This window comes from Atractosteus spatula, chromosome 2 (genome assembly GCF_055471065.1).
Source record: "Atractosteus spatula isolate fAtrSpa1 chromosome 2, fAtrSpa1.hap1, whole genome shotgun sequence".
In the NCBI taxonomy this organism is placed as follows: Eukaryota; Metazoa; Chordata; class Actinopteri; order Semionotiformes; family Lepisosteidae; genus Atractosteus; species Atractosteus spatula.
Window position 1 is genome coordinate 28,702,128 of NC_142707.1, and position 22,967 is coordinate 28,725,094.

Below are 22,967 nucleotides of genomic sequence, written 5' to 3' on the forward strand. Positions count from 1 at the left end.
ACCTGCTAGCAGTACAATATGATGACAAAGTGGGACTCAGGATTCAGGTCAATCTCTATCTGTCTTGGTCTATGATCATATTGTATAAAAACTTAAATAAAATAAATAAGCCCTAAAACAGAGCCACTGTGTAAAAATATCAAAAACAAATTTCAATGGAAACAATTTGTTAAATAAATGATCAGAATAAAAATGTTGTAAAAACATTGTTAAAGTCAAATAAAAATAAATGTTATCCTTAATAAATAAAGCTATTAAATAAATATGACTACAAGCCATATTAGGCTAAAAACTTAAATAAGGAAAACCTGATTATGTGTTGTTACTTATTGTATGAGACTCTAAAATAAATGGCATTTAAAAGACTCACAAAGTAAAAGGACTGAAGACAGATTCACAGTCCCGATGCACTTATAGGCACATTACTCATGCATTTTGCATCATGCTGGAAATCAGTAAAAGTAGTGGAACAGAAATATAGTCTATGACTCTTTCATTCTCCGTGTAACAGCTTGAAACACTCTTTCCTAAATCCTGCCCAGGCTAAACAGAGCTGTGTCACTACAGAGAAAAAAAGTTGAAAAACAGAGTAACAAAGTAAATAACTTGAATATTAAGTCAAATAAACAGTTAACGGAATATTACTATCTTAGATCCCAAGTATACCATAAATCTAAACAGAAATACCAAAAAAGGTTACATTCAGGCCTCATCCTCCTGTAAAACAAGGCAAGGAACATCCTCACAAACACCATGCAGCATGTGCTATGAACCGGTAGCACTTTTAAAGCAATGCAGCTCTGTTATAGAAAAAAAAGCAAAGTAAATAAATAATAAATCCAAGATCTAGTGGAGGTCCCACTTGCTTAAACCAAGCAATATAATTTGTCATGGAATGTTTTGGTGTGATCACTTAGCACATTAAAGATTATCCATCATTTATGTCATCTACATTTTCTTTCCTACTCAGTATGTGATATACTATGCATGTTCTGCACAATTCCCAATTGCATCTTATGCATATGATTGTGAATTGCAACGCCAGCTAAGCAAATAACTTTCCAAATAATGTCAAAGCTGATTTTTGAGGAAGTGTGATTGGCTTGTGAGTTACCCTGACAAAATGATGGGAATCCCACTTGTGACACACTGTGTACCAAACCGCACACAACACAAAGCCCTGGGGATTCTTACATAGGAGAAGAGAGAATACTAAAACAAGAGATGAAGAAGACTTATTTGTAAATGTGAAAATGATCTATCCATTCATTACAAGAACATGAAGAAGCCTGGAGTCTATCCCGGCAAGCAATTGGTGCAAGGCAGGATATTGCCCATTACAGGACAGACACAAACATACACAGCCAAGGAACTGGCTTTGGTATCTGGCTGTCTCAGAGTAAGTACTAAGAGATTTTTAGCATGACAATATAATTAAATTTATACTTGTATGTGCATGTTTTATAGCATACAGCAGGGTTCTCTACCAATAGCATATAACAATAACAACAGAGTTGCACACAAATTTGTAAATATGCACCACATAGAAAACTAAAATCAATTAGCCTGTGATTAAGATCTCAGTTGGAGCAAAAAACAGAAACGGGGATTGCGAACCACTCAGGGAAGTGGGGATGTAGCCTTGTGGTACACTTGGGAAGAGAGAGTGTGCAGCAGAGAGTGAGCCTTACCAGGGAACCTGGTATGAGCTATTAGCAAGGTAGGAGAAGAAGCAGATGTGAGCAGTGTCAGACATCTAGTTCAGCAAGTGTTGACAGGATAGTGATTCAAGGCGACAGAAAGATCATCCAGGATAAAGGCTGAGAAGAGTGTGGAAGCATAAACGAAGCAAACTGAAACAGTACTGAAGAGAAAAGATATTTCTGTCAAGAGTGTCGGAAGAAAGCAAGACTCGAGTGGACCAAGCAGTCAGTGCTACAAGAGGAAAGTGGAAAACTAACAGTGCACTACACATTTGAGGATTTTGCAGAGAAAGGTTTTGAAGGAAGGAGAGGTGAAAAGAGGGCTTTCTAAACAAAGGCACAAGCATGTTTAATAACAGAGTAGAGAGGTGATGCGGAGAGAGGAGAGTGACAGAAACCCAGAAAAGAAAGCCAGGGATCAGAAGGAGAGGAGCAGAAGGGTGAGTCAAGAGAAAAAGTAACAGCAGAGAACATAGTGGCAGTAGCCACAGCCACTGTAACAGCCAATATGTAGAAAGTGGGAGAGCATAGCAGAAGTAAAGAGGGAGATGGAGATTGGAGGTTGTGGTGCAAGATGTTCAACAGGAGCTGGAAGGGGATGACAACAGTAAAGCATCAGATTAAGACACAGGAAGCACAAAAATGATTCCAAGAACAGACCTATAACACTTTACGTGCTGGCTCATTAAATAAATCAAAAAAGAAGTTAATAACCCAGTGACATGGTGCACATACCCATTCCAATGAAAACTTTCTGAATTAATGCTTTATGGTCAGATGTTAACATATTTGAAGACTAACACTGTGCTGAACTGTCCAACTAAACAGTTAGCTGGTCGCGCTGTTGATTTTAAGTAAAAACCCCATTAGTTGAGATTTTAGATATTGACAGTGTTTACATAGGCACCCCAAACCGAACCCCAAGAACTCTTAAGCAAACAAGACAGAAACAATATTTACACAGGCTGGGCAAAAGCACTGCTCTGGGAGAGCTAGTGAGAGGTCTGCTGCAGTGCTGTGAATATGCAAATCACTGGGCTGATTAACTCAAGGAGGGAATGCACTACTGTATCAAGAGATCACACGTATCTAATAATAGCACTGTTGTTGTACATTACACACAATGATACATAATATGACTTATAATCACTTGCTAAAAAAGGGTATATCAGAGGATAAAATTACACTTCTGTTTGGAATGAACAGCAAAACCAGAGCAAATGTCACATGACATTATAACAGATCGCTGTATTCAATTACCATGAATTATTACTGGGAATACAAACAACAGTATTTCTATCATTACTGTGAAACCAAAGTACCATATTATGAAAGAATAAAAAGTGTTTATCAATGAACATGGAATCTCTGTATCAGCAAACTGCAAAGTCTTTTTGGGTTAAAAAAGGTGATGTATGAGACCAGATTAAGCACTTAAAGGTTATGTAGGTCACATCATTCTCTCCAGGGGATTTCAGAATTTATTAAGCTCCAGGATGAATAACGGATGGTTAGTAGAAGATCAATGGCAATACAATCTCATTAAATCTCCACAGAAAATGGTGATTTTGTTGTTTTTTTATCCTTTGAGTGTATATTCTTCCTGACTGAACTGTAGAAAAACTAAGCCCTTTAGGCACTATACATCAATGTATTAAAAAAACATGGACACTCAACACCTTCCCTCGTGACTGATTAAACAGATGTTTTAAATGATGGAAACCTCAATACTATTTGAAATGAGAGGAACACTTTTGATAACTGAAAAATTCAGAACAAATACCATTTTATCTGGAAAGCACTCTGTTATGTGCAAGTCATGATTTCTTTACTAAGTAAAAACAGGCAATCAAGGATAAAACTAATTCAGAATAGAAAATGGATTAAGTACCAATGACTTTATTAGAGCAGATGTAGATACTATGTGCATTTAGACAAAAAAGACAATATTATTGGAAATAATCAAGCCATAACCTTCTGAAGCATTAGAAATAGTATTTGATCTTTCCAGAATATTATACAAACTACTTCTGTGTCCAACAATCCAAAGCCCTCCAGTTAAATAATCATCAATATATCATTACTACTTATTACTGAACATGAGAGCATTATCATATGATGACAGTTTAATCCAAAGACTAAAATTAACATGGTAACCGTAACCTCCTCATACCCTGGTCCCAATCACATCTCTAAGCAAGAGCACACAGCCTGTGCTGAAAAATCTGGTGTCTATTCATAAATGCCTCTCCATTCAGAGAACCAACAAGCTTATTTTGGATTTGCTTTTTGGATATGTCACAGTAACGCATACTAAGATTACCTTGACAGAGCATCTCCAAAAACACAAGCCCTCTAAACTCCTTTCCCAGACATCAGCCTTCCAGGTACTGAGCAGTCTCATATTCTCAGCACATAAAAACACACTGACAGTTTGATTAGCCTGCTCTGTTAGAAAAACAAAACCTCACAAACACTTCACTGTACGATTCCCTAAGGATTTCACTACAATCCCAGAAGAGCACAGAGTAAAGGTTTTTTTTTTCTCATTCAAAATACACATTCATTGCCGAGGACAGCAAAATGCATCAAAATTGGAATTCATATCTACTGTAGCAAAAAAAAAGCATTCTTAACCCATCCTAGTGATATGGCAATGCACTCACAAGAGCTTACCAGTAATTTATAGTTATGCTATAGTTGTGCTAGTTATGCACACTGCAGATGAGTGAAACCAATAAAAATGATGAAATGCCAAAAATAAAGAACATTTTCTTCCAGGTGCTAAATAAATCCCCCAAAATTATGTATCTCATTCATCAAAGTGCCCTTAGTGCAGTGGAAACACAGCTTTCCCTTTTTTCAAATACACTTACCTCTACAAGAACCATGATAATGTTCCAGATAATACAAAAACCACAAAAAGTAAAGTTAAACAATAACTGACCAGTCTTGAAAGTTTCTTGTCAGTTTTCTGTTCATTGTTTTAAATTCTGAAGGCTTTTTGTTTTCAGTTATTTTCACAGTAATCACTGTTTTTATCTTCCAAGTTAAGAATTTCAGATTGAAAAGTTTTTGCAAAAAGACAATTCATACTTTTTAGCCACAACAATGCTTAGTATAGCATGCTGAAGAAGTGTTATTATGAACATCCTTCTATTGATGTTATTAAGACCATATTAGGATATATAGTAATACAATATGGATATCCTGAATCTTTTCACTAAAAAATATATGTGCAACTTTCTTAGCTCTCCTTTATAGAGGCTACAGTTTGTTAACTCAATCATACTCAACAAAAAAGTAGATAAGAGCACCTAAGAAAAAACATTCTTTTTTTTTAACTTACAAAGCAGAATCCAACCTGTTCAATGAACTTTGGAAGGACGCCACCAATTAATCCATTCACTGCAAGTTCTTCAGGGCACAGTGGTTTATAGGATCATTCACATGTTCCTAACAATGTGTTCCTAACAACCACACTGCAATCTGCAGACAAATTTACTTATCATTTGTTTGGTTCCAGATTAAGGCCAGGTGGTGTGTAAGAAAGTGGGGTGAGGGTTTGTGAGTACTGGGTAGGTGAGGAGTTGAAAACTACATTTTAATACCCTTGCAGTCACACCTCTTACCACTTCCCTCTTCCATGAGATTGTGCTGCTTCACACATACAGAAAGCTGTAGTGTTTCAGATGAACAAAAAACACAGTCCTTAACCAAAAAAAATAAAATCCAGGAGGTAAAATACCACTGAATTCAAAAATAAGGAAGCTGGCTTTGTAAAATAATTACAATTATATCTTTGTATATGGATGAACAAATCTTAAAATCTTCAGAACATAAAGGTAACTAATGAGAGCAGGCCACTTTGTTACAGGCAGAATACATGGGCTACAGCTGTAGGTGTAATGTGCATAGACAAAGGTGGTATCACTGTTGAGTCACACTCTTAATATTTCCATCAGTGGTGCTTCAATAGCTTTGCTTTAAAACCATTAAATAAGCTCAAAATCCCAATTTAATAGCACACTGGAGGAAACTAAATGCACAAAATCTGAACTTTTTAACAAAATAGTGTCAGTTAAAATGATTAAAACAAACATAAATTGGTTATTTGACTAAAATTGCAATTGTAACCTAAAAAAACATATTGATTTTAAATACTGCATGTATGCTTTCTAGATAATTGTTGTCTGGAGTTGTAAAGAATGCTTCCAGCTGGATATGCACAATTTGCATGCAAAAGTTTTATAATTTTAGCTTTCATTCATATATAAAAGGTTCAGATATTCTCCTCCCACTAGTAACATTCATGAAAAGCAGGAAATTGCCAAAAAAGCAAAAAAGGAAGTACAGAATGTGGTTGAGCGGGATCTTTCATTATAGGAGACATGAGGTCAAAATAAGGTTACAGTATATCACAAACTAAATGATAGTAAGTGTTAAAGGAAGAGCAAGCAATTAAGCAACACAAGTCTTAAATTAAATACATATTAAGTACTAAATACTAAATTGAATAAATGTGTTGCACTCAATCCCAGTTGCAAATAATTTTGCAACATTTACAGAACATACCTACACAAAATGCTGTGAAAAGAAAATATACTTATTAACAAATGAATTTTCATTTCTCTCATACCATTGAATTTAATAAAACATGCATCAAAAAATACTGAATTCCACAATAACAGATTTATCAGTGTTCATTAAAATTTCTCTCTGGTTAAATCTTTGTAGTGCTCATCTAATGGAAATCTTAGATGGGGAAAAAGGGACTCTTGGTCCACCTTAGCCAAAGTTTGTCTTTGAAATTCCCAGCCGTGGCTTAAGCCTATATGACCTACTGTATATGGCGTCTTACTTGAAAGTAATCAGCCACTAGAAATTGTTGGCAACATGGTAATATCGTCATGTAACAATAGGTTTCACATTCATGTTCATTTGAAATGAAATGCACAAGTTAGGCTTTTGACTTCATCTGAAAAGCCCAACAGAATAATAAATAAGTAAATCCAGTTTTACACATTGAACACAGAAAAAAAACAAAAAAGGTTTCTTAGTTTTGTAAAAAACTAACGATTGTGGAATTGGTCTATGAAAACCTACTTATTACCTGCAACACCATGCTCACTAGAAGACATGAATTCCGGTGTAACTGCATATTTGGCACAGAGAACTCTCTCCACCTCTGACGTTCGTATGGATTACTGTTCAAAGATTTTTAAATCTTCAAAAGATTATCTGTTTCACAATGGTTCTGTGCAGTATGATGAAACTACAGGCTCAGTGACACACACATAGAGTGTGTCTGAAAAAATGCATTTTAAAACCTCAAGAACATTTATAAAATAATAAAAAAAACTTTCACAGTATGGTACACTAAAGTCCAGTATAGACATTTGCAATAACCTGACGTTTTCAGTGGCTGTCCCTCCCAGAGATTACCAGTCACATGCCCTCGCAGTCACAAATATTAGAGCCACAGTACAGAAATGAAAGAGTCTGAAGGCTGGGAAACCTTGTCTGGGTGAGGTGGCTTTAATACAACTGCCTGTCTCTGAAGGCAGAACTCCTGTCAAGAAAAGGCTTTGACAGTACACTGAAGTGACATGCGAGTCTGAATGACTGGGCCTTGACCACATTATGAAGTACAAACAATAACTTCGATTTTCTTCTCCACTAACGCAACGCAATGAGGCCATTTTCTTAATATTCTCATTAACTCTACACACTATTCTGGCATAGCTCCCATCCCCCAATGTGCTCTTGATAGACATCCCTATTGTTCACCAAAACACCTTCTCAATGTGTCTCATATCCCTTCTGTAGCAAGAAGATTCTGTAGCAACTATCCCAACATTCACAGAACTCTCCCAACATAGCTTAAAAATGATCATGTAGTAAATAAAACTGAAGAATATTTAAAGTTGTTCATTGCAGGCTTTTATACTGTAATCCTGAAGGGGAAGTTGGCCATACTGTATATTCATTCATACAGTCATACCCACTGTCCACAAGCTAGTCAACAATATTCTACTGGGAATGGATAAAACACTATAGCATAGTAAAAAAGCTTATGATGAAGCCAAACACTGCAAAAACAAAGTGCTCTCTGAAATTCCTTGCTCTTGTACTGGTCCATCATTAACCTTTATGACATTAGAATTTATAGCCTGTAAAGACCAAACAGAAAACATACCTCCCTTGTTGAACAGATCACAAGCAAACAAGCCATTGTTAAAGGAAAACGCAACAGGGCAGTTGTGTGCATCCTTGAAAACAATCCGAACCAAAAATAGGTACAGTACTTTAATTTTTTAAATAAAAAATCCACCATGATTGAGACACCTCACAAATAAAATTTTAAAATAATTCAGGTTATCAGATGAAAGTGACTGAACTACACATGTATTTTTGTATATGTACTGTATACACATGTATATATGTATATACTGTACTGTATATAACCCAAAACTACATGAGATCTGCAACTTTAACGCACTCATTTACGTACTGTACCAAAATTGAAAACGTATTTGCCCTCAACTGAGAATCAGTCTTTCAAGGTCATTTAAGGTCGACAACAAGAACCTAGACATGCCTGTCAATAGAAAGATTTGCCAGGAACATTTTACCCACTCGGCACTAAAATTAAACATTGGGGAGAATGAAACACCCTATGTACACTGTGTAATATGAATCATTCTTCATTTCTGACAGGCCTGTTGTAACCAACGAACACTGAGTTAAGGGCAATGCAGAGATTCACCTTCAATACTTACCTCTAAAATGCTACTTAAACTTGAAAGTCCTTAACATCTTTTGTTATTCTCTTAGAAGCAAAAGCATTTCTTGTTGTTTACCAATTTGTTACATAATATTATATAATCACAGAAAAATAGTATTATTGTTAATTCCATTCCCCAATTTTTAACATGTTCCCTATTCTCCTCTACTTTAAAAAGACCACAAGATATATTCTCAGGGTCTTAATTACTCTTTCTATTGAACAGTAAATTCTAGCTTGTAGAATTACGTAGTCTAGTCAGTCTATCAGCACTTAATTGCACAGCATGTTTAAATACAGTACTAGCATTACTACTGACAAATACAGCTGGATACAGACACCTTTACTTTCCACAGCATCTGTCTCGCAATTTAAAAACCCCTCTTAATAAAGAAACCTCAGAAAAATATCTTAAATTTCTTCATAAAAACATGACCACTTATAAGGTCAAAGAAACTTTCAAAATAAAATGCGACAGAAGCCTTTATACTGTAGATGTATAATTTATGCTGTGTAGGGAATAGGTCAAAACTGTCAACTAGATTAACATTTTTATTTTATTCCTTTACTATGTAGGTGGGACCTGTCTTGCAGGACTGCAATACTGAAATTTGTCTCGCAGGACTGACATGCTGAAATTTGTCTTCAGGTGTGAACATATTTGTCATAACAGAACTCAAAGCAAAGAAACTGGTTTGGATCAGTTTTTGGTTTGCTATTCCATTCTGTATAAAAAAGATCTTTCATTGTAACTGCTTTATTACAATCAACAAAATTGCTTCTTAGCATAAACACTGATAATTTTTATACAATTTAGATCCGATTCAATTAATTAATTTGGAGCTCAGTAGAAGCAAATCATAACTGGTCTTGGAAACAAATATCGGCTACCATACCTCTTCAACAAAATACAAGGGTCACCGATTGTCACTCACTGAGGCCAGAACAAAAGTGATGCCTTCTGAATCTATGGATGTTCTGTTTGGGAAGCACTGACTTGCTGTCTGCAAGATAAGACACATTTCCATGTGCATAATCTTTACTGCTGCATGGGATATAATAATAAGAGTAAACATTTTTATGTTGAACATTTATATTTTACCTTTTCCCCATAAAGTAGGCGTTTTACTTTGAATATTTTTCAAACACTTCCGGAGGCAGTAATGGTATTTTTAAAAATAGTATGGCAAAAGTTAGTATCTCTGAAAACTTTCTTTAAGGCACTGTCAATATTTCATGTAAAAAAACCTTAATTAAAAACTGATTCAGTCTACTTCCAAACTAAAGCTGTAAAAATGTGGTTACTGTTTTTCAGAACCAAAAAACAACACAAGGTGCTATATCCAAATGATGTAACATTTTTTAAAATAAAGGTTTTGAACACGACTGTCTTTACATCATAGCTTGTTATAATTATGGCTGCTGGTGCTGCTGTACATGCCATTGTGTGTTTCAGTGTTGGCCTCCTAGGTAGATACATCTGTTCTGACCAAACTATCCTATTCTCCTCCCCACATGTCTGGATGGTGCCCGAACTGGACATGGATCCAAGAGTGACATCACGAATACAGCTATCATTTAGGAAGATTTGCTGGTCTACAGAGAACTGCATGGAATACTGGCACACAGAAGGACATGATGGAAGACTTAATACTCCACATTTAGTACTTTTTTAGAATTGCAGAGGGGTTGGGCAGCCAGTTGACCTCGGACCCCTAGAGGTTGTTTTTTTTCTCCTTACAGAGGAGTTTTTGGTTCCTCTCCTCCGTTGTCGTCTGGCTTTTTCTCTTTCTGTATTGTAATGTCATGTACGGTCACACAGCTTTGTTAAGTGCCTTGGGACAACCTTGTTGTGAAAGGCGCTATATAAAAATAAATTTGAATTGAATTGAAACCTCACCATTTTGTAAAAAACCTTCCAACTAGATCAGCTCATTCCAATGGGACACTTAAATAAGTCATACCTTTAAACTGTAGTTATACACATATTTTAATGAAAAAACACTGATATAGCAAATCTGCAGGTGCAAGGCAAATAAATAATGAATAGTTATTTGTTTCTGCTCAAAGTTAAGCTTTAATAAGAAGTAAGTTTCAGCATGAGTTCAAATACAAAGAGAAAAGCAGATAATGAAAGACAACAATTCAAGAGACATGAGAGACAATCCCAGTGTATTGCCTGTTCACAGATAATATCAGTTCAGAAAGAATATTTGCCACCATTATGAAATCAGTAACAATGGAAAAATATATTTTAGGAGAGAAGCACACATGACAATGGTCAAAGGTGTAAATGTAAATGCTCTTAGTGAGCAAAAAATATTTGATTTAAAGCTACAACATTTTAAGGTTGGACACATCATACAAAGCCTGTTATTAACAGAGAATCATATTTCATTGAAAAATGTTAAGGTTGTTAAACAATAGTCATGACTTGTCACACGATTGTTCAAAAGAATAAGTAAAACAAAAGATAAAATTTAACCAAATTAAAAAAAGATCAATCTTGTTTTTTTTTATTTTTCTGTTGTTTTCAATTACCACACAGAAGTTATAGATGTTACTTTTAATTTTTGTATAATCCTTTGATTTTTTTCTGTGAATGTGAAACTATTTTCTTTGTATGAACTCCCTGATTGACTTCTGTTGCCCATAAGTGCAAAGTATTTTGGCATTTACAAAGCCCTTTTGTCACTGGACAGCAGGTACAGTGGATTTGAAAAAAAAAATTCTGTATAATAACTAATAGAACACAGTGTATGATTTGCAGTTTGGTAGGTTTACTTAAGCCAAGTGGTATTGAGACAACTGTGTTGCACAGTCTCATCCATCAAGAGGCTCTATGAGGGAAAACTGTCTGAATGAAGCAATGGGTAGTTAATACATTTGATCAGAGCTGAAAATAAAGCACAGAAGTGCTAAAGCCTGTACAAACTTTCTAAATTTCTTATTTCCATTGTGCCATGCCTGATATTTGTGGCAGTGCCATCCACCTATCAGCATCATGAACATTTTCTAAAACATCCAAGTCTGACCCATCCATGCCTAAAACATTTTCCCCTGAATCACTGAGGGAAGGCTATACTATAACATGCACTGCATAATAAGATGTATATTTTACTTAAATGCTGAAATAATTCAGTAGTACAGATTCTTCTAATGCTTATTTAAGTAGAAGTTCAACTAATTTAGCTACATACAGATAGTACTTCAGTGCCTCAGTGTAACATGCAGGAAGGAAGCCCTGACTGTACACAACTAATTTATGAACCTAAAAGCTTTGGAGATGTAAACCATTTATGCATAAGACAGCAGAAGAAAAACAGGCAGAGGGATTTGATAAAATGATGAGACTGCATCTCAGATGAGAAGCAAAAGCTGCTATACAGTAGGTCACCCATTGATTCCCACGAGGTAAGCTATTTGCAGTTCGACATCTGTCAGAATCAGAGACAACCTAAATCCTCCTCACACTAAAGAGATCCCTGAAAGTTACCTCTAATCAAGAACAAGCCACTTCAGTCTAGCTTCTTTGTCTGAAAGCCGACAGAATTAAGACACTACCAAAATGTGTTATCACTTCAAATCTACAGCTTGGCTTCATAAGTCCAGAGTTGCAGGCACTCTGCACACCTACTGTATAGTAGTACAGAACACATACTTAAGGTAGACCCTGCAGGCCTGTAAACCACACCAAAACCACTTTTATGAAGGAAATTGTTCACATTTATATGATGTCATCAAAACACCAGGTCAGCAACCTTACAATAAGATACAGAAGTAACCTAACAACAATTAATTTGTAATGGGAATGTGTGCCTTTAAATAGTTATGAACTCTTTCTGATGATGGATTTAATGAACATTTCAGTGTTCAAAACCACAGTGGTATGGACTTAGTAAGGTTCCCCACACATAGTGAGGACTAAAGATTAATCAAAGCTGAAAGTTGTAATGCACAAGTGAGCTATCAAAGTCTTTAAAATTAAACCAAGCAATATTACAATGGCTGATTGAATCCTCCATGAACTATAAGTACTTAAAGCAACAATGTGTATTTGAAAACTAAAAAACATTTTAGAAAACTCAAAATACAACAGTGTCATTAATAGATTTTTGTTTCATTTTCACTCAATTTAATTTGCATAAAAATATATTATTTATCTCTTAACATTGTATTACCTGTTCAAAATGTCAAACCTAAGTAGTTGAGGGATATGTAAAATTGGATATTCAATACGGTAATAAGTTAAAAAGCCACTATGCTCTTCACTCTGTTTATATGAAATGTTCCTTTTAGAGAAATGAATCTTGTACAGCTAAATCAAGGCCTATTTCAACTGTGAGAAAAACTGCAAGAGGGATAAGGAGAAAAAGACCACATCCAATGTCCACAAATGCAAAGTATGACAATTAGGTAACATTAAAAAAAACTACCTCCAAAAAAGACTGAAATGTTTATTTTATCATTTTCATTTTCCAGACCAGGGGTTCCCAGAAAACCAAGTATTTGTTTGAACTCTTGTAAGAACAAGAAGGATTTTTTCCTATTTGGAAATTTAAGGTTTGGAACCATAACAGTTAAACACTTCTTAAATACTTGATTAAGAGCTGAAAGAATTAAAGAATGTAACTTTTTGATAAAAGATTCAGCTATATAACAAAGCTACAGGTGTATGGATCTCCAGAAATGGGATTGTGAATCCCTGCTGTAGGCACATACTACTTATATGTTATAAAATTATGTTTTCAAGACTAAAATGCAATTTCCAACAAACCCAATGTAAAAAAGTATGCTGCAGCTCAACCTGGGGTTAGTCGTTAAAGGGGGCTGCTAATAGCAAAACAATGTTGCTGGCAAGTGTGCCAGAATTTGAATAGCCACTTCAGAATTATTTTCTCCGAGCACAGCTTTGAAATAAGGTGGGACTGCCTAGTAGATCAAAGCCAGATCACTGGATACAACCCATTAATTAAGAATTCACAAAACGGTTTGCTGTTTGCTGGTTCAGAAGCACCATTTTGATTTTCAAGAAGAATGGTGAAAACTGTTTAAAAAATTACAAATCAAAAACTGACAAACTCCCTTTAGATCTGATGCTGATCACTGATTGTTGACTAATAAAAGTGACTGATTTTGATTTTTTACTTGGGAGTCTGTGCATTTTTTTTAAAAATCAGTATTAGGTTCCCTGCAGCTCAACTAGTAAAGGCACACAGGCATTGCTTTTTTGGTGCATGAGTCATAACACTGGACAACCCTGACAAGGATTCTGCACAACTGGCACAGAGCCAGCTGGGCAGGACAAGTTTAACTTGGTCTTCTCGGCTTTCATGGCAAAGCAGCATGCTGGTTCTAGTGATATTAGCAAGAGGTGCATCACTTCTCTCCCGTCAGGCACAGAGGAGCTTGAATGCAGTGTGTCAAGAGATGAATGGCTGAGACAGGTGGCCATGTCATAGGCGTGTGCAGGTTTCTATTCTCCCCTTGCAGTACAAAATATTGCTGCAAAACTATCATTTAAACATCTGGCAGTCAGTATACAAACGGCAGGAATAGCTCCACATTTACCAAGATAATGCTTTGAAGCTGTTTACAGAATGAACAACAAATGCCGGACAACTGTCCAATTGTATCAGCATGAGATACACCTTGAAATCATTACCTTAATCATGCCCTTAGGTCCATCTGCTGAAATGTTCATGTGGTAGATGTTCATGTTTAAAGATGCCTGCACCTCAGATAACCCTGTCTCAAACTTGGTACTTCCAGCCCTTCAAAGACAGAAAATCCAGCATGCTACAGCAGACCAATTAGTTTTACATCTAGAAAAAGTGATCGCTCTCTAGTGTTTGATCTTAATGTAGAAAGGATTGCTCTGTAGAAAACAGATGAATTACCAAATCATATTCCTCAAGCTATCAGCAAAATGTTATCATTAAAAGAACAGATAACTATTGCTGTTATATTTCACGTAAAAGCATGAAACCTATGGCAATCAAAACATTTATCGATCTAATTTATTGATGCTTAAGTGCTTATTGATTAACTGGTTTTTTACTTTCTCACTGTTTCTCAGAGCATTTTTTTCCAAGAATGGATGACATGCTTCCTGATAGCAGAGAGTAAATGTTAAATTAAAATAACAACATAAGTAAACTACCTTGAAAAAAATCATTTGGAATTGTGTTGTTACTGTACAGTCAAGCCAAAAAAAAGAGGCAGCTTGCTAAGATGAGGGAGAAAGGACAAGCAGTTTTGCTGTGACAGTAGAAATATAGACTGGGTACAGTCACAACACAGAAACAGAGCAGGCAACAAACTTAAACGTAAACAAGACCATTTAATGCCATAAGCATAAGCCTAGCACAGTAAAGAGTCTAACTGGAAAAAAATGGCTGAATCAAGTTTAAAAAAAAGGCAGTAAAGTGTTTACTGTACTGTCACTTCAAATCTCTTTAAAGTAGAAAAAATGTTAAAAATGTAGCACACAGTTCAAAAAGAAGGAATAACAGCCACTTTTTAAAGTATGGTAATTATGCCTTTGTACCACCATCAGAGTCCATGTCTAAAAAAACAATGCTTAACATTGAAATGTCCTATTTAATACCTTTTTAATGCAGCTCAATAATATTGGCTACATTGCAACCATATGGCAATGATCTCTTGCATAACTAATGCTACATAATTATAAGCATTTTGGACGGGGATCTTGCATTTCCTTACATTATCTTAGAATACACGTACACCATGGGATTTCCCACCAGAAAACAGGAAATGAACACTAAAATGTTGATTCTGAGCTCAAACTAGGGTTGATGAAAAATGTCCAAGAAAGGCAGGAATCACTGATACAAAAGCAGAAATCCACATAATTAAATTAAACTAAATTTGGGAAAAAAACAGTTTAGTATTACTAACAAATCTATGGCAACCAGAAGACCACAAATAATCCACACCCATGGGACCAATATTTCATATTTCTGCACTTGCTAAGTTATGTTGGCTGTTTTCTAAGGAAAATGTCCACATATACAGTGAGGCCAAAGAAGTAACTAAAGTAAATAAACCTTTTCTCTTAAGAGACATGAGCAGTTAACAAAAATAGAACTACAGCATACTTCTATGAAGCCCAACACATAATTTCTGCAAAGCACTTGTTTGCTGTGCAACCTCCATGATGCTTAATTTACTGCGTAATTTAAATTTAACAGCAGGAGTGTCAGGCACATTTTTTTTAAGAAACATAAATACACCAAAACAGTCTTATAAGTCCTAATAGATTTAGGCTAATTCTTCTCCCTCATTTTGCTTTTTTTGCATTAAAACTATTTCTAACTTCACGTCCCTTAACTCTAGTGCTCAAAGGTCTAAACAGTATTGACGTTTTATTCCAGCTGAGCTATTAATTAGCAATGAACATATTTCTCAAGTCAACAGAAGACCTTATCAATACATAACCAGAATTTTTAATGCATATTTTTTTACCATAATTTATTGTTTTACACAAAAATGTCCCGAAACTTGCATTGTTTTAGGAAAGCCATGACTAATCTTCATGTTTCCCTATTTGTGATAATGTATGATGGTTAGCCTCCTTAAAAGTAAAATTCTGTATTTTAAACACTTGAACTAATCTTAAGACAGTAGAACCAAGAGAAAGAAATGAGCAGAGAAAGAATCTCTGCACTCTTATGTCAAGTAGAAAGATCGATGCAAAGGAGTCTTTGATGACGAAGCCGATTGCCACTAATTCTGCCAGCACTGTGAGGCACTTCAAAATGCAGGGCTGTGGGGGTGGGGTATTAAAAGATTTGTGGCATGCTTCTCAACATGATGCTTAATAACAGTAACACAACATCAGGAAAGAGATGATGAAGTTAAACTATCCATCTGCTGACCATAATTAACAAACATGTAGGGAGCCCTGAAATTCATAGGAGCAAAATAGGAGATGCAGAAAGTCAGTTAGAGATGGACAGGGCACTAAGTGTTTCCCGTCAATACCTACAGGCAACAAACCATCACAATAATAAACAAGTTCCTAACTCCAAAACAAGTTTAACCATTGTTTAGTTTAACAATAAAGATAACTCATTACAGCCCCCTAAAACCAGGGATTTCTGAGAGTTATGTAGCACATGTGTCCTTTTATTCTCTGGCACAGGTGACACTGATGATGGCATAATAATTTACATAACTACTGAAGAGATACACTTTAGAAATATGTATAATAAGTGATTCAGGGTTCTACTTTCTCAATCTTCCAAAATTCAAACCCTGAAATCTAAATGTACAATAAAATATGACCAAAGAGAGAAAATCCAACATCCTAATAAAAATTAATCCTACCAGGACTAAATCCTCCTCTCTAAAACATGCTCATGTATAAATGGGAACCAATTTCCCTATTCTAAAAATACTCCAACAAAATAGAAGAAATGTGTTTAGCCTAAGGATTCAACAATAAAGAAAAGAGGAATTTCCTTAAATAAGTCAGTCAGACTCTCTCTTATAATAAAGGTCAGAATCTAACAATCATTACTGAGCTGATATAACTTGGAAAAAGGCTGATTCTAAGAGTGAAATGATGAACTGTTGCTTCTTCCTCCTCTTTTTTCCTTTTCTTTCCTTTGTATATTTACTCTTGTATTTATCAATGGTCCATTCCATATCTTAATAACCTCCCTACGAACTGCCCGTCACTACTGAACATTTATTCTTTAATATGGTGGTCTTAATGATTTACAGTGAAGTTAATTAACCCGAGTAAACCATTAGGAACAAACTTTGATCATCTGTCTTCCTCCATGTTTACTTTTTTCCTAGCTCAAGGACATCAAGGTAAATATCACAAAACAATTTACGTTGTTCAAATCAAACAGGAAAGTGCAAAACCTTGCTGAAACTCGACTGCCTCCATCAGTCACAACAATATTTTATCAGAAAATGGACTTCTTAAGCATGTCCCTAAAGAAATTCAAAGTATCACAGGTTCCTTATTTGTGTGACTATGGAAGCTTTACAGAGCTTTTCAATAAAGTGCAAATGTCATCTTTTTGTAGATATTTAGAAAGTCCAGCCTACAATCTAAAACAATGGTTACATGGAAAAAAACAATTGGACTGTTCATTTTCATAGCTTAACTGTCGCAGCTTTTTTCTTCCTTGAACTTTAATCTTAAGTGTTTTCCAGTAGGTCCAAAGCAGAACTGTTCAATTCCAATGTGGGCAACATTATAAAAATAATATAATATTTTAATATTATACATATTATAATATGTCACAGATCATGACATGATTCCATCTCATCCACATTTAGTGTGAGTACCAAACAAGTACTTGCTGTAAGTAATGTACCACACATTAAGAGTAATGTTCATATGAAAATATAAATGTAATATCCTATATAAGGGTTAAATCAGAAACAAAGATGCACTTTGTACTCTAAAAAAATACATATGCCACACCTCTTTAGCTTAACAAACATATGACTTAATTGTTATTTTAAAATCAAACAATGAATTGTTTCCAACATAACAAAAAAAAATGAATATATTCATTTGTAGTCAATAGATACCCTACCAGCAAATTATCAGGCACAAAAAAGTTAGGTCATTATGTACCTAGCAGAATAAAAATCACACATTGGTGAACAGTTTTCCTTCTGTCTTAAACTATCTAAAGGACTCTGTTCTGTCAAGATGATCATTTCATCTGAATGCAGAAGCAAACTCACTTGCTTCCACAGAAACAGACTTTACACAGTTGATTTGATGGCAGGCGATAACACACATCTGAGCGCTCTGACATTCATTATCCAATCAACAAGCAATAGGTGGAACAAACTATTCGATAACCACACACTTACAATCCCCCTCATTAGGAATCTGCAGGATTACCATGTGATGCACACTTGCATCACAAATAAATAGTAGGAACTTCCAAGGTGCAGAAGACTGGGACAGTGAACAGTGTGAATAGTCGATGGTTGAGCATATAGACTGTGCACAGTAAGGTGACAAATAGAGAGGCAAAATCCACAATATACAGTAGATTACAGAATAAAAAAGCACATATGTGTATTTGTGCATGCACACATTCTGGACACCCCTGCATTCTTTTGGACCCAATATGTTAAATTTTCAGATGATGTACAGTCTAAATGTTTTGTGCTTTTCATCTACCAAAATGAAACCAAAGAAGAGGAAAAAAGGTCATGGTCGAGGTCAGAAAAAAACTTATTAATTTTAGGGTTATAATCCTTGGAAGAATAATAACTTTTGTGCTGAGTCTTTAATATTGTGTCCATCTCATTATGTACCAGGCAATTATAAAAAAAGCATTGCAGAAATTGAAAATTATGTTAGAAAATGTTACATTTTAATGTTTAGAACTTGTCTGGCATTAAAGATTGTTTAAATGTCAATAAAGCACTGTGAATACTTTTAATATGCAAATCCCACCCACTTCTATTCATTTAAATAAACTATATGTTAACACAGATAATCATCTCTCTTTATCCGAGAATTCCCTGATACTCCTTTCAGGGGGACAGACCACTTACAAGAGTCACTGGGTAAATGAAGATAATCTGTGCATAAACATCTGGGCTTGGACTGAAGATGTTAGAAATGATTACATTCCTTAAGAACAGAAGTTGACACTGAATATCTTATACCAAAAATGGCAAAACATTTAAAAAATTTTTGTAAAAAAATCTGAAAACAAATATGAAAGTAATTAAAATCTACATTGTGAACCCACTCTGACTCACAAAGGTTCAGTTTCGGGTGGTGAGATGAAAGCTGCACCATCTGTATAGATAAGCAATGATATTCTTCCTTTCAGGGTTGTTAAAGCCCTCAACCACAACTTCCGCTCTTCATCACTGTATAAATGTAGTCTTTACACCACTTCCTTCCTCTGTCAATTCTAGTTCCGGATTTCCACAAAAGATAAGCACAGAAAGAAAAACAAGTCGTCCTCTGGCAGGAGTGAAAAGGTTAAAGCCTTTCCAAATCTCCAGCCTTGCACACTGAGACCACTGTCGCTGCTTTGCTCATGTTCCTCAGACATGAAAAAATCCTGGCCTATGCTGCATAGTCTAAAAGCATAGTCTAAAAGGGTTAGTTTAGGACCACACTGAAAAAATATTCCTCACCTACAAACATTGCATCTATGTCTGTTCTTGAAAGTTACAGGAATTGCAGGAATAACTAACTTCTTTTCAAATTCAGGAGTTGCACACTTCTTTTTTTGTAAAAGCTGAGAAAAAAATGTTAAAGCCAAAGCTGACCCTTTATTCATCCAGTTGGTATAGTTCTATTAGCTTACAAAAACATACTAAGATCTAGAAAAGGCCTCATCTGTATAGCCCACAATAATGAAAAATAATGACTTTGCATGCTGAGAATGTTATAATAAATCATAAATGAAATGCTTGTGCAGTGTGTAACCCGTTTGTTATTCATAGAACTGCTGTCAACAACTTCTTTAAAAGAAAGCCCTCCAACAAAAAAAAGGGTGATTATGAAACAAAAACTGTAACATACATAGCATAACATACTGTACTGTAACATAACTGTGCAGCTGTCTTTACTATGCTGTCTTCTTGGGCAGTGGCCTGACTATAATTTGACCAAAAGATTGGTCAAAAAACTGTGAGATTATTAGATACTACAACAGAACAGAAAGCAGTTGTTATACAAAATGGAAAACATTTTCCACACCAGTGACACCTAGATAAAAATACTTTATAAATACAGGTGCCCCCCATGGGAAGACAAAATGTTGTTCCAAATATTTCTGCTGTCATTAATTCGCAGCTTTTATTTTTTATTAACATTTTGATGTACAATTTTTTCTCGTCAAATTGGTGAAGGAATCCTGCCCCAGTAAGTACGAATAAAAGTAAATTGTAAAGACTCAAACTCAAAACTTTGTAAAGGGTCTTTGGAAAGTAAAAATACATCAATGCAAACAGCACAGAATGAAAAATCATCAAATTAATGTTTTTTGGCATTTGCCATACTGCTAACAACCTCACCGGGTGGTTGGACACTCTTTCAATTAATCTATGTCTAAATCAGCTACAGGTTGAATAATACATCTACTTTATGTATTTTCTTGCATTTTTTAGCAGTTTATTCCCAGATTTTCACCACAGTACAGAGGATACTACAGCTAAATCAACTTTTTTGTTGCTCAGGAACTAAAGCATATCTTGGATGGATCCCACACAACAAACCAATATATTAATAGTACACACACCTGCTACTACTCACTTCATTTCCAGAATTAACAGCAAGGTGTTAAAATTAAAAGCAATATTTGGTAAAATAACACTAGGTATTTTTGCCTCCATACAGTAGAATATATCAATACATAATTTGTTGTATTTGTGTTTTTCCACCATTAATATCTAGCAACAGTACACAGCTGTGTCATTGTCTCCACATGCATTGCTACAAATCCTGCCATCTGTATACCTTGTCATCCATCCTCTTTATACATTTCACCTCAACTAAATTATATCCTAAGAAATGTTGCCACATCCTTGTCATGTTAAATTTCTTCTAATCTGCATGTCATCTGCCGCATACGTCCCTGCTGGAAAACAGCTGTGTCCAGACAGTAGGAAACTCCATGTGTAACAGACTTCTCTCCAAGAATGAATAAATGCCAACACGAGTATCCTCAAAGCACCCAAGGTAATGGAATGATACAAGTTTCATGCAGAAGCAAACCAATTTTTTTTACCTTTACACAAAATATTCAGCAAATAAACTAGGTGGCAAGGCATATTACATTCAAGCAAAATTATATTTAACCTAGTGACTTGATTATAGGCACCCTGATCTGCAAGTAACTCAGCTCATTCCACAAGCTCCCACAGAAACCAAAGCTTGAAAGAGCTGTACACTCACACACGTTGCAGAAAGTCTAGGTGCATGATATCAGTGCAATTACTGACAATTCTGAGCCAACAAGCACTGTCCTTGAGGAATGAAAAGGAAACAAACTATGATCATACAACATGCATGCATGAACTGCACTGAATGCTGGTGAATTTAACTGGACATGTTCTGCTACCATACAACCCAGAACAAAACAGCTGCGACTCATAAGATGGGGATCACCTTACTTGTATGCTCTATGCTCTATATTTTATTAACAAAACTAAAAGATTTCATGTATATTTCATGGGAAAAAACACTGAGTACCAAAATAAAGCAGCAGTTGGACCACAACCTACTTGCTTAGCTTGGCAGCCCTTGAAATTTTTTACTATTAAGCTTGCTGTTATGCAGGATAAATACTTTCTGCAATCCTCCCTTCCATGTTTCTAAGAATGTTCTGATGAAACAGACAATTTGAGAGGGATAAAAAAATCACAATATTATGAAGCAATTATCAAATTAGGCATCACAAGAAAGCTACTATTATTCACAAGAAATCAGTTGCTCAAGAAATATTTTGAGACTTAGATACCATACAATATCTTGCTAAATGTGTTTCATACAAATTTAATACGTACACACAACTCAAATGATGTGACTCAAATGACTTAAAATTCAGATTTTACACACTGACTGTCCTGTAGAAATCTCATTGAGAAAGTAACTTTCCGTAAAAATTCCCTTAAAATAGGGCACAAATGGCTTATAAATGCCACTTGCCAGGTCTCAAGACAGAACAAAACCTACATGCGTCATTCGTAACACAAAAATACCAGACATATGTGACTTAACTGGCATTATATACCTTTACTCTGCAAAACACAAAATGTGGGGAAAAACAAATACCTTAACAGTAGGATTATACATTCAATAAGCCTAAATAACAGAAACTTAACTTCACATAAATTAGCTACTATGCACAGTGAAATCACTTGCAACCATGACCGCCCATCCTAACTAAATAATACATTAAACAGCTTATTTGGATTACATTTATGTAGGACTTTGTACTCAAAATACAGTTTCAGCAACATTCCAACAGGATATGCAATCTATACACTAAACATAACCACTTACACAGCACAGTTTATTTTTAACATCTATTACTGAAAAAATACTGACAGCACCTGATAATTTTACCACTCTTTGAACTTATTCTTCCTCAGTTTGAGATCAAGTAATAAAAAAACGACAGGTTTTCAAGTCAAAACACTTGCCACCTCTCCAACAAAACGCCAGCAAGACATTGGTATAAAATGGAAAGTAAACCATTTTTCATTCCAATTAAACATACAGTCACTGAAAAATTACAGTAGGTACTGGGAACCTCACCTTGTGGTTATGCCAAACCAGACTGTTATTTCTTTAATAATGGGAAAGTGTGCCCTCCACCCCGTGGTGTCTAGCTTTACAGAGGAGCCCTCTCTTCATGGCAATCACAGGGCACGTTCACATCATCACAGTGCTTCAAAGCACCCAGAACATTGGCACTTGTCTCTGTTCCACACAACCCAGC

At 35.3% G+C, this 22,967-nt stretch overlaps 1 protein-coding gene across 9 annotated transcripts in view; it reads right to left on the reverse strand.

Moving 5' to 3' along the window:
* Nucleotides 1–22,967, reverse strand: part of LOC148839504 (syntaxin-binding protein 5) — a 203,080-nt gene that overhangs the window by 176,714 nt on the left and 3,399 nt on the right. The window lies entirely within an intron of this gene.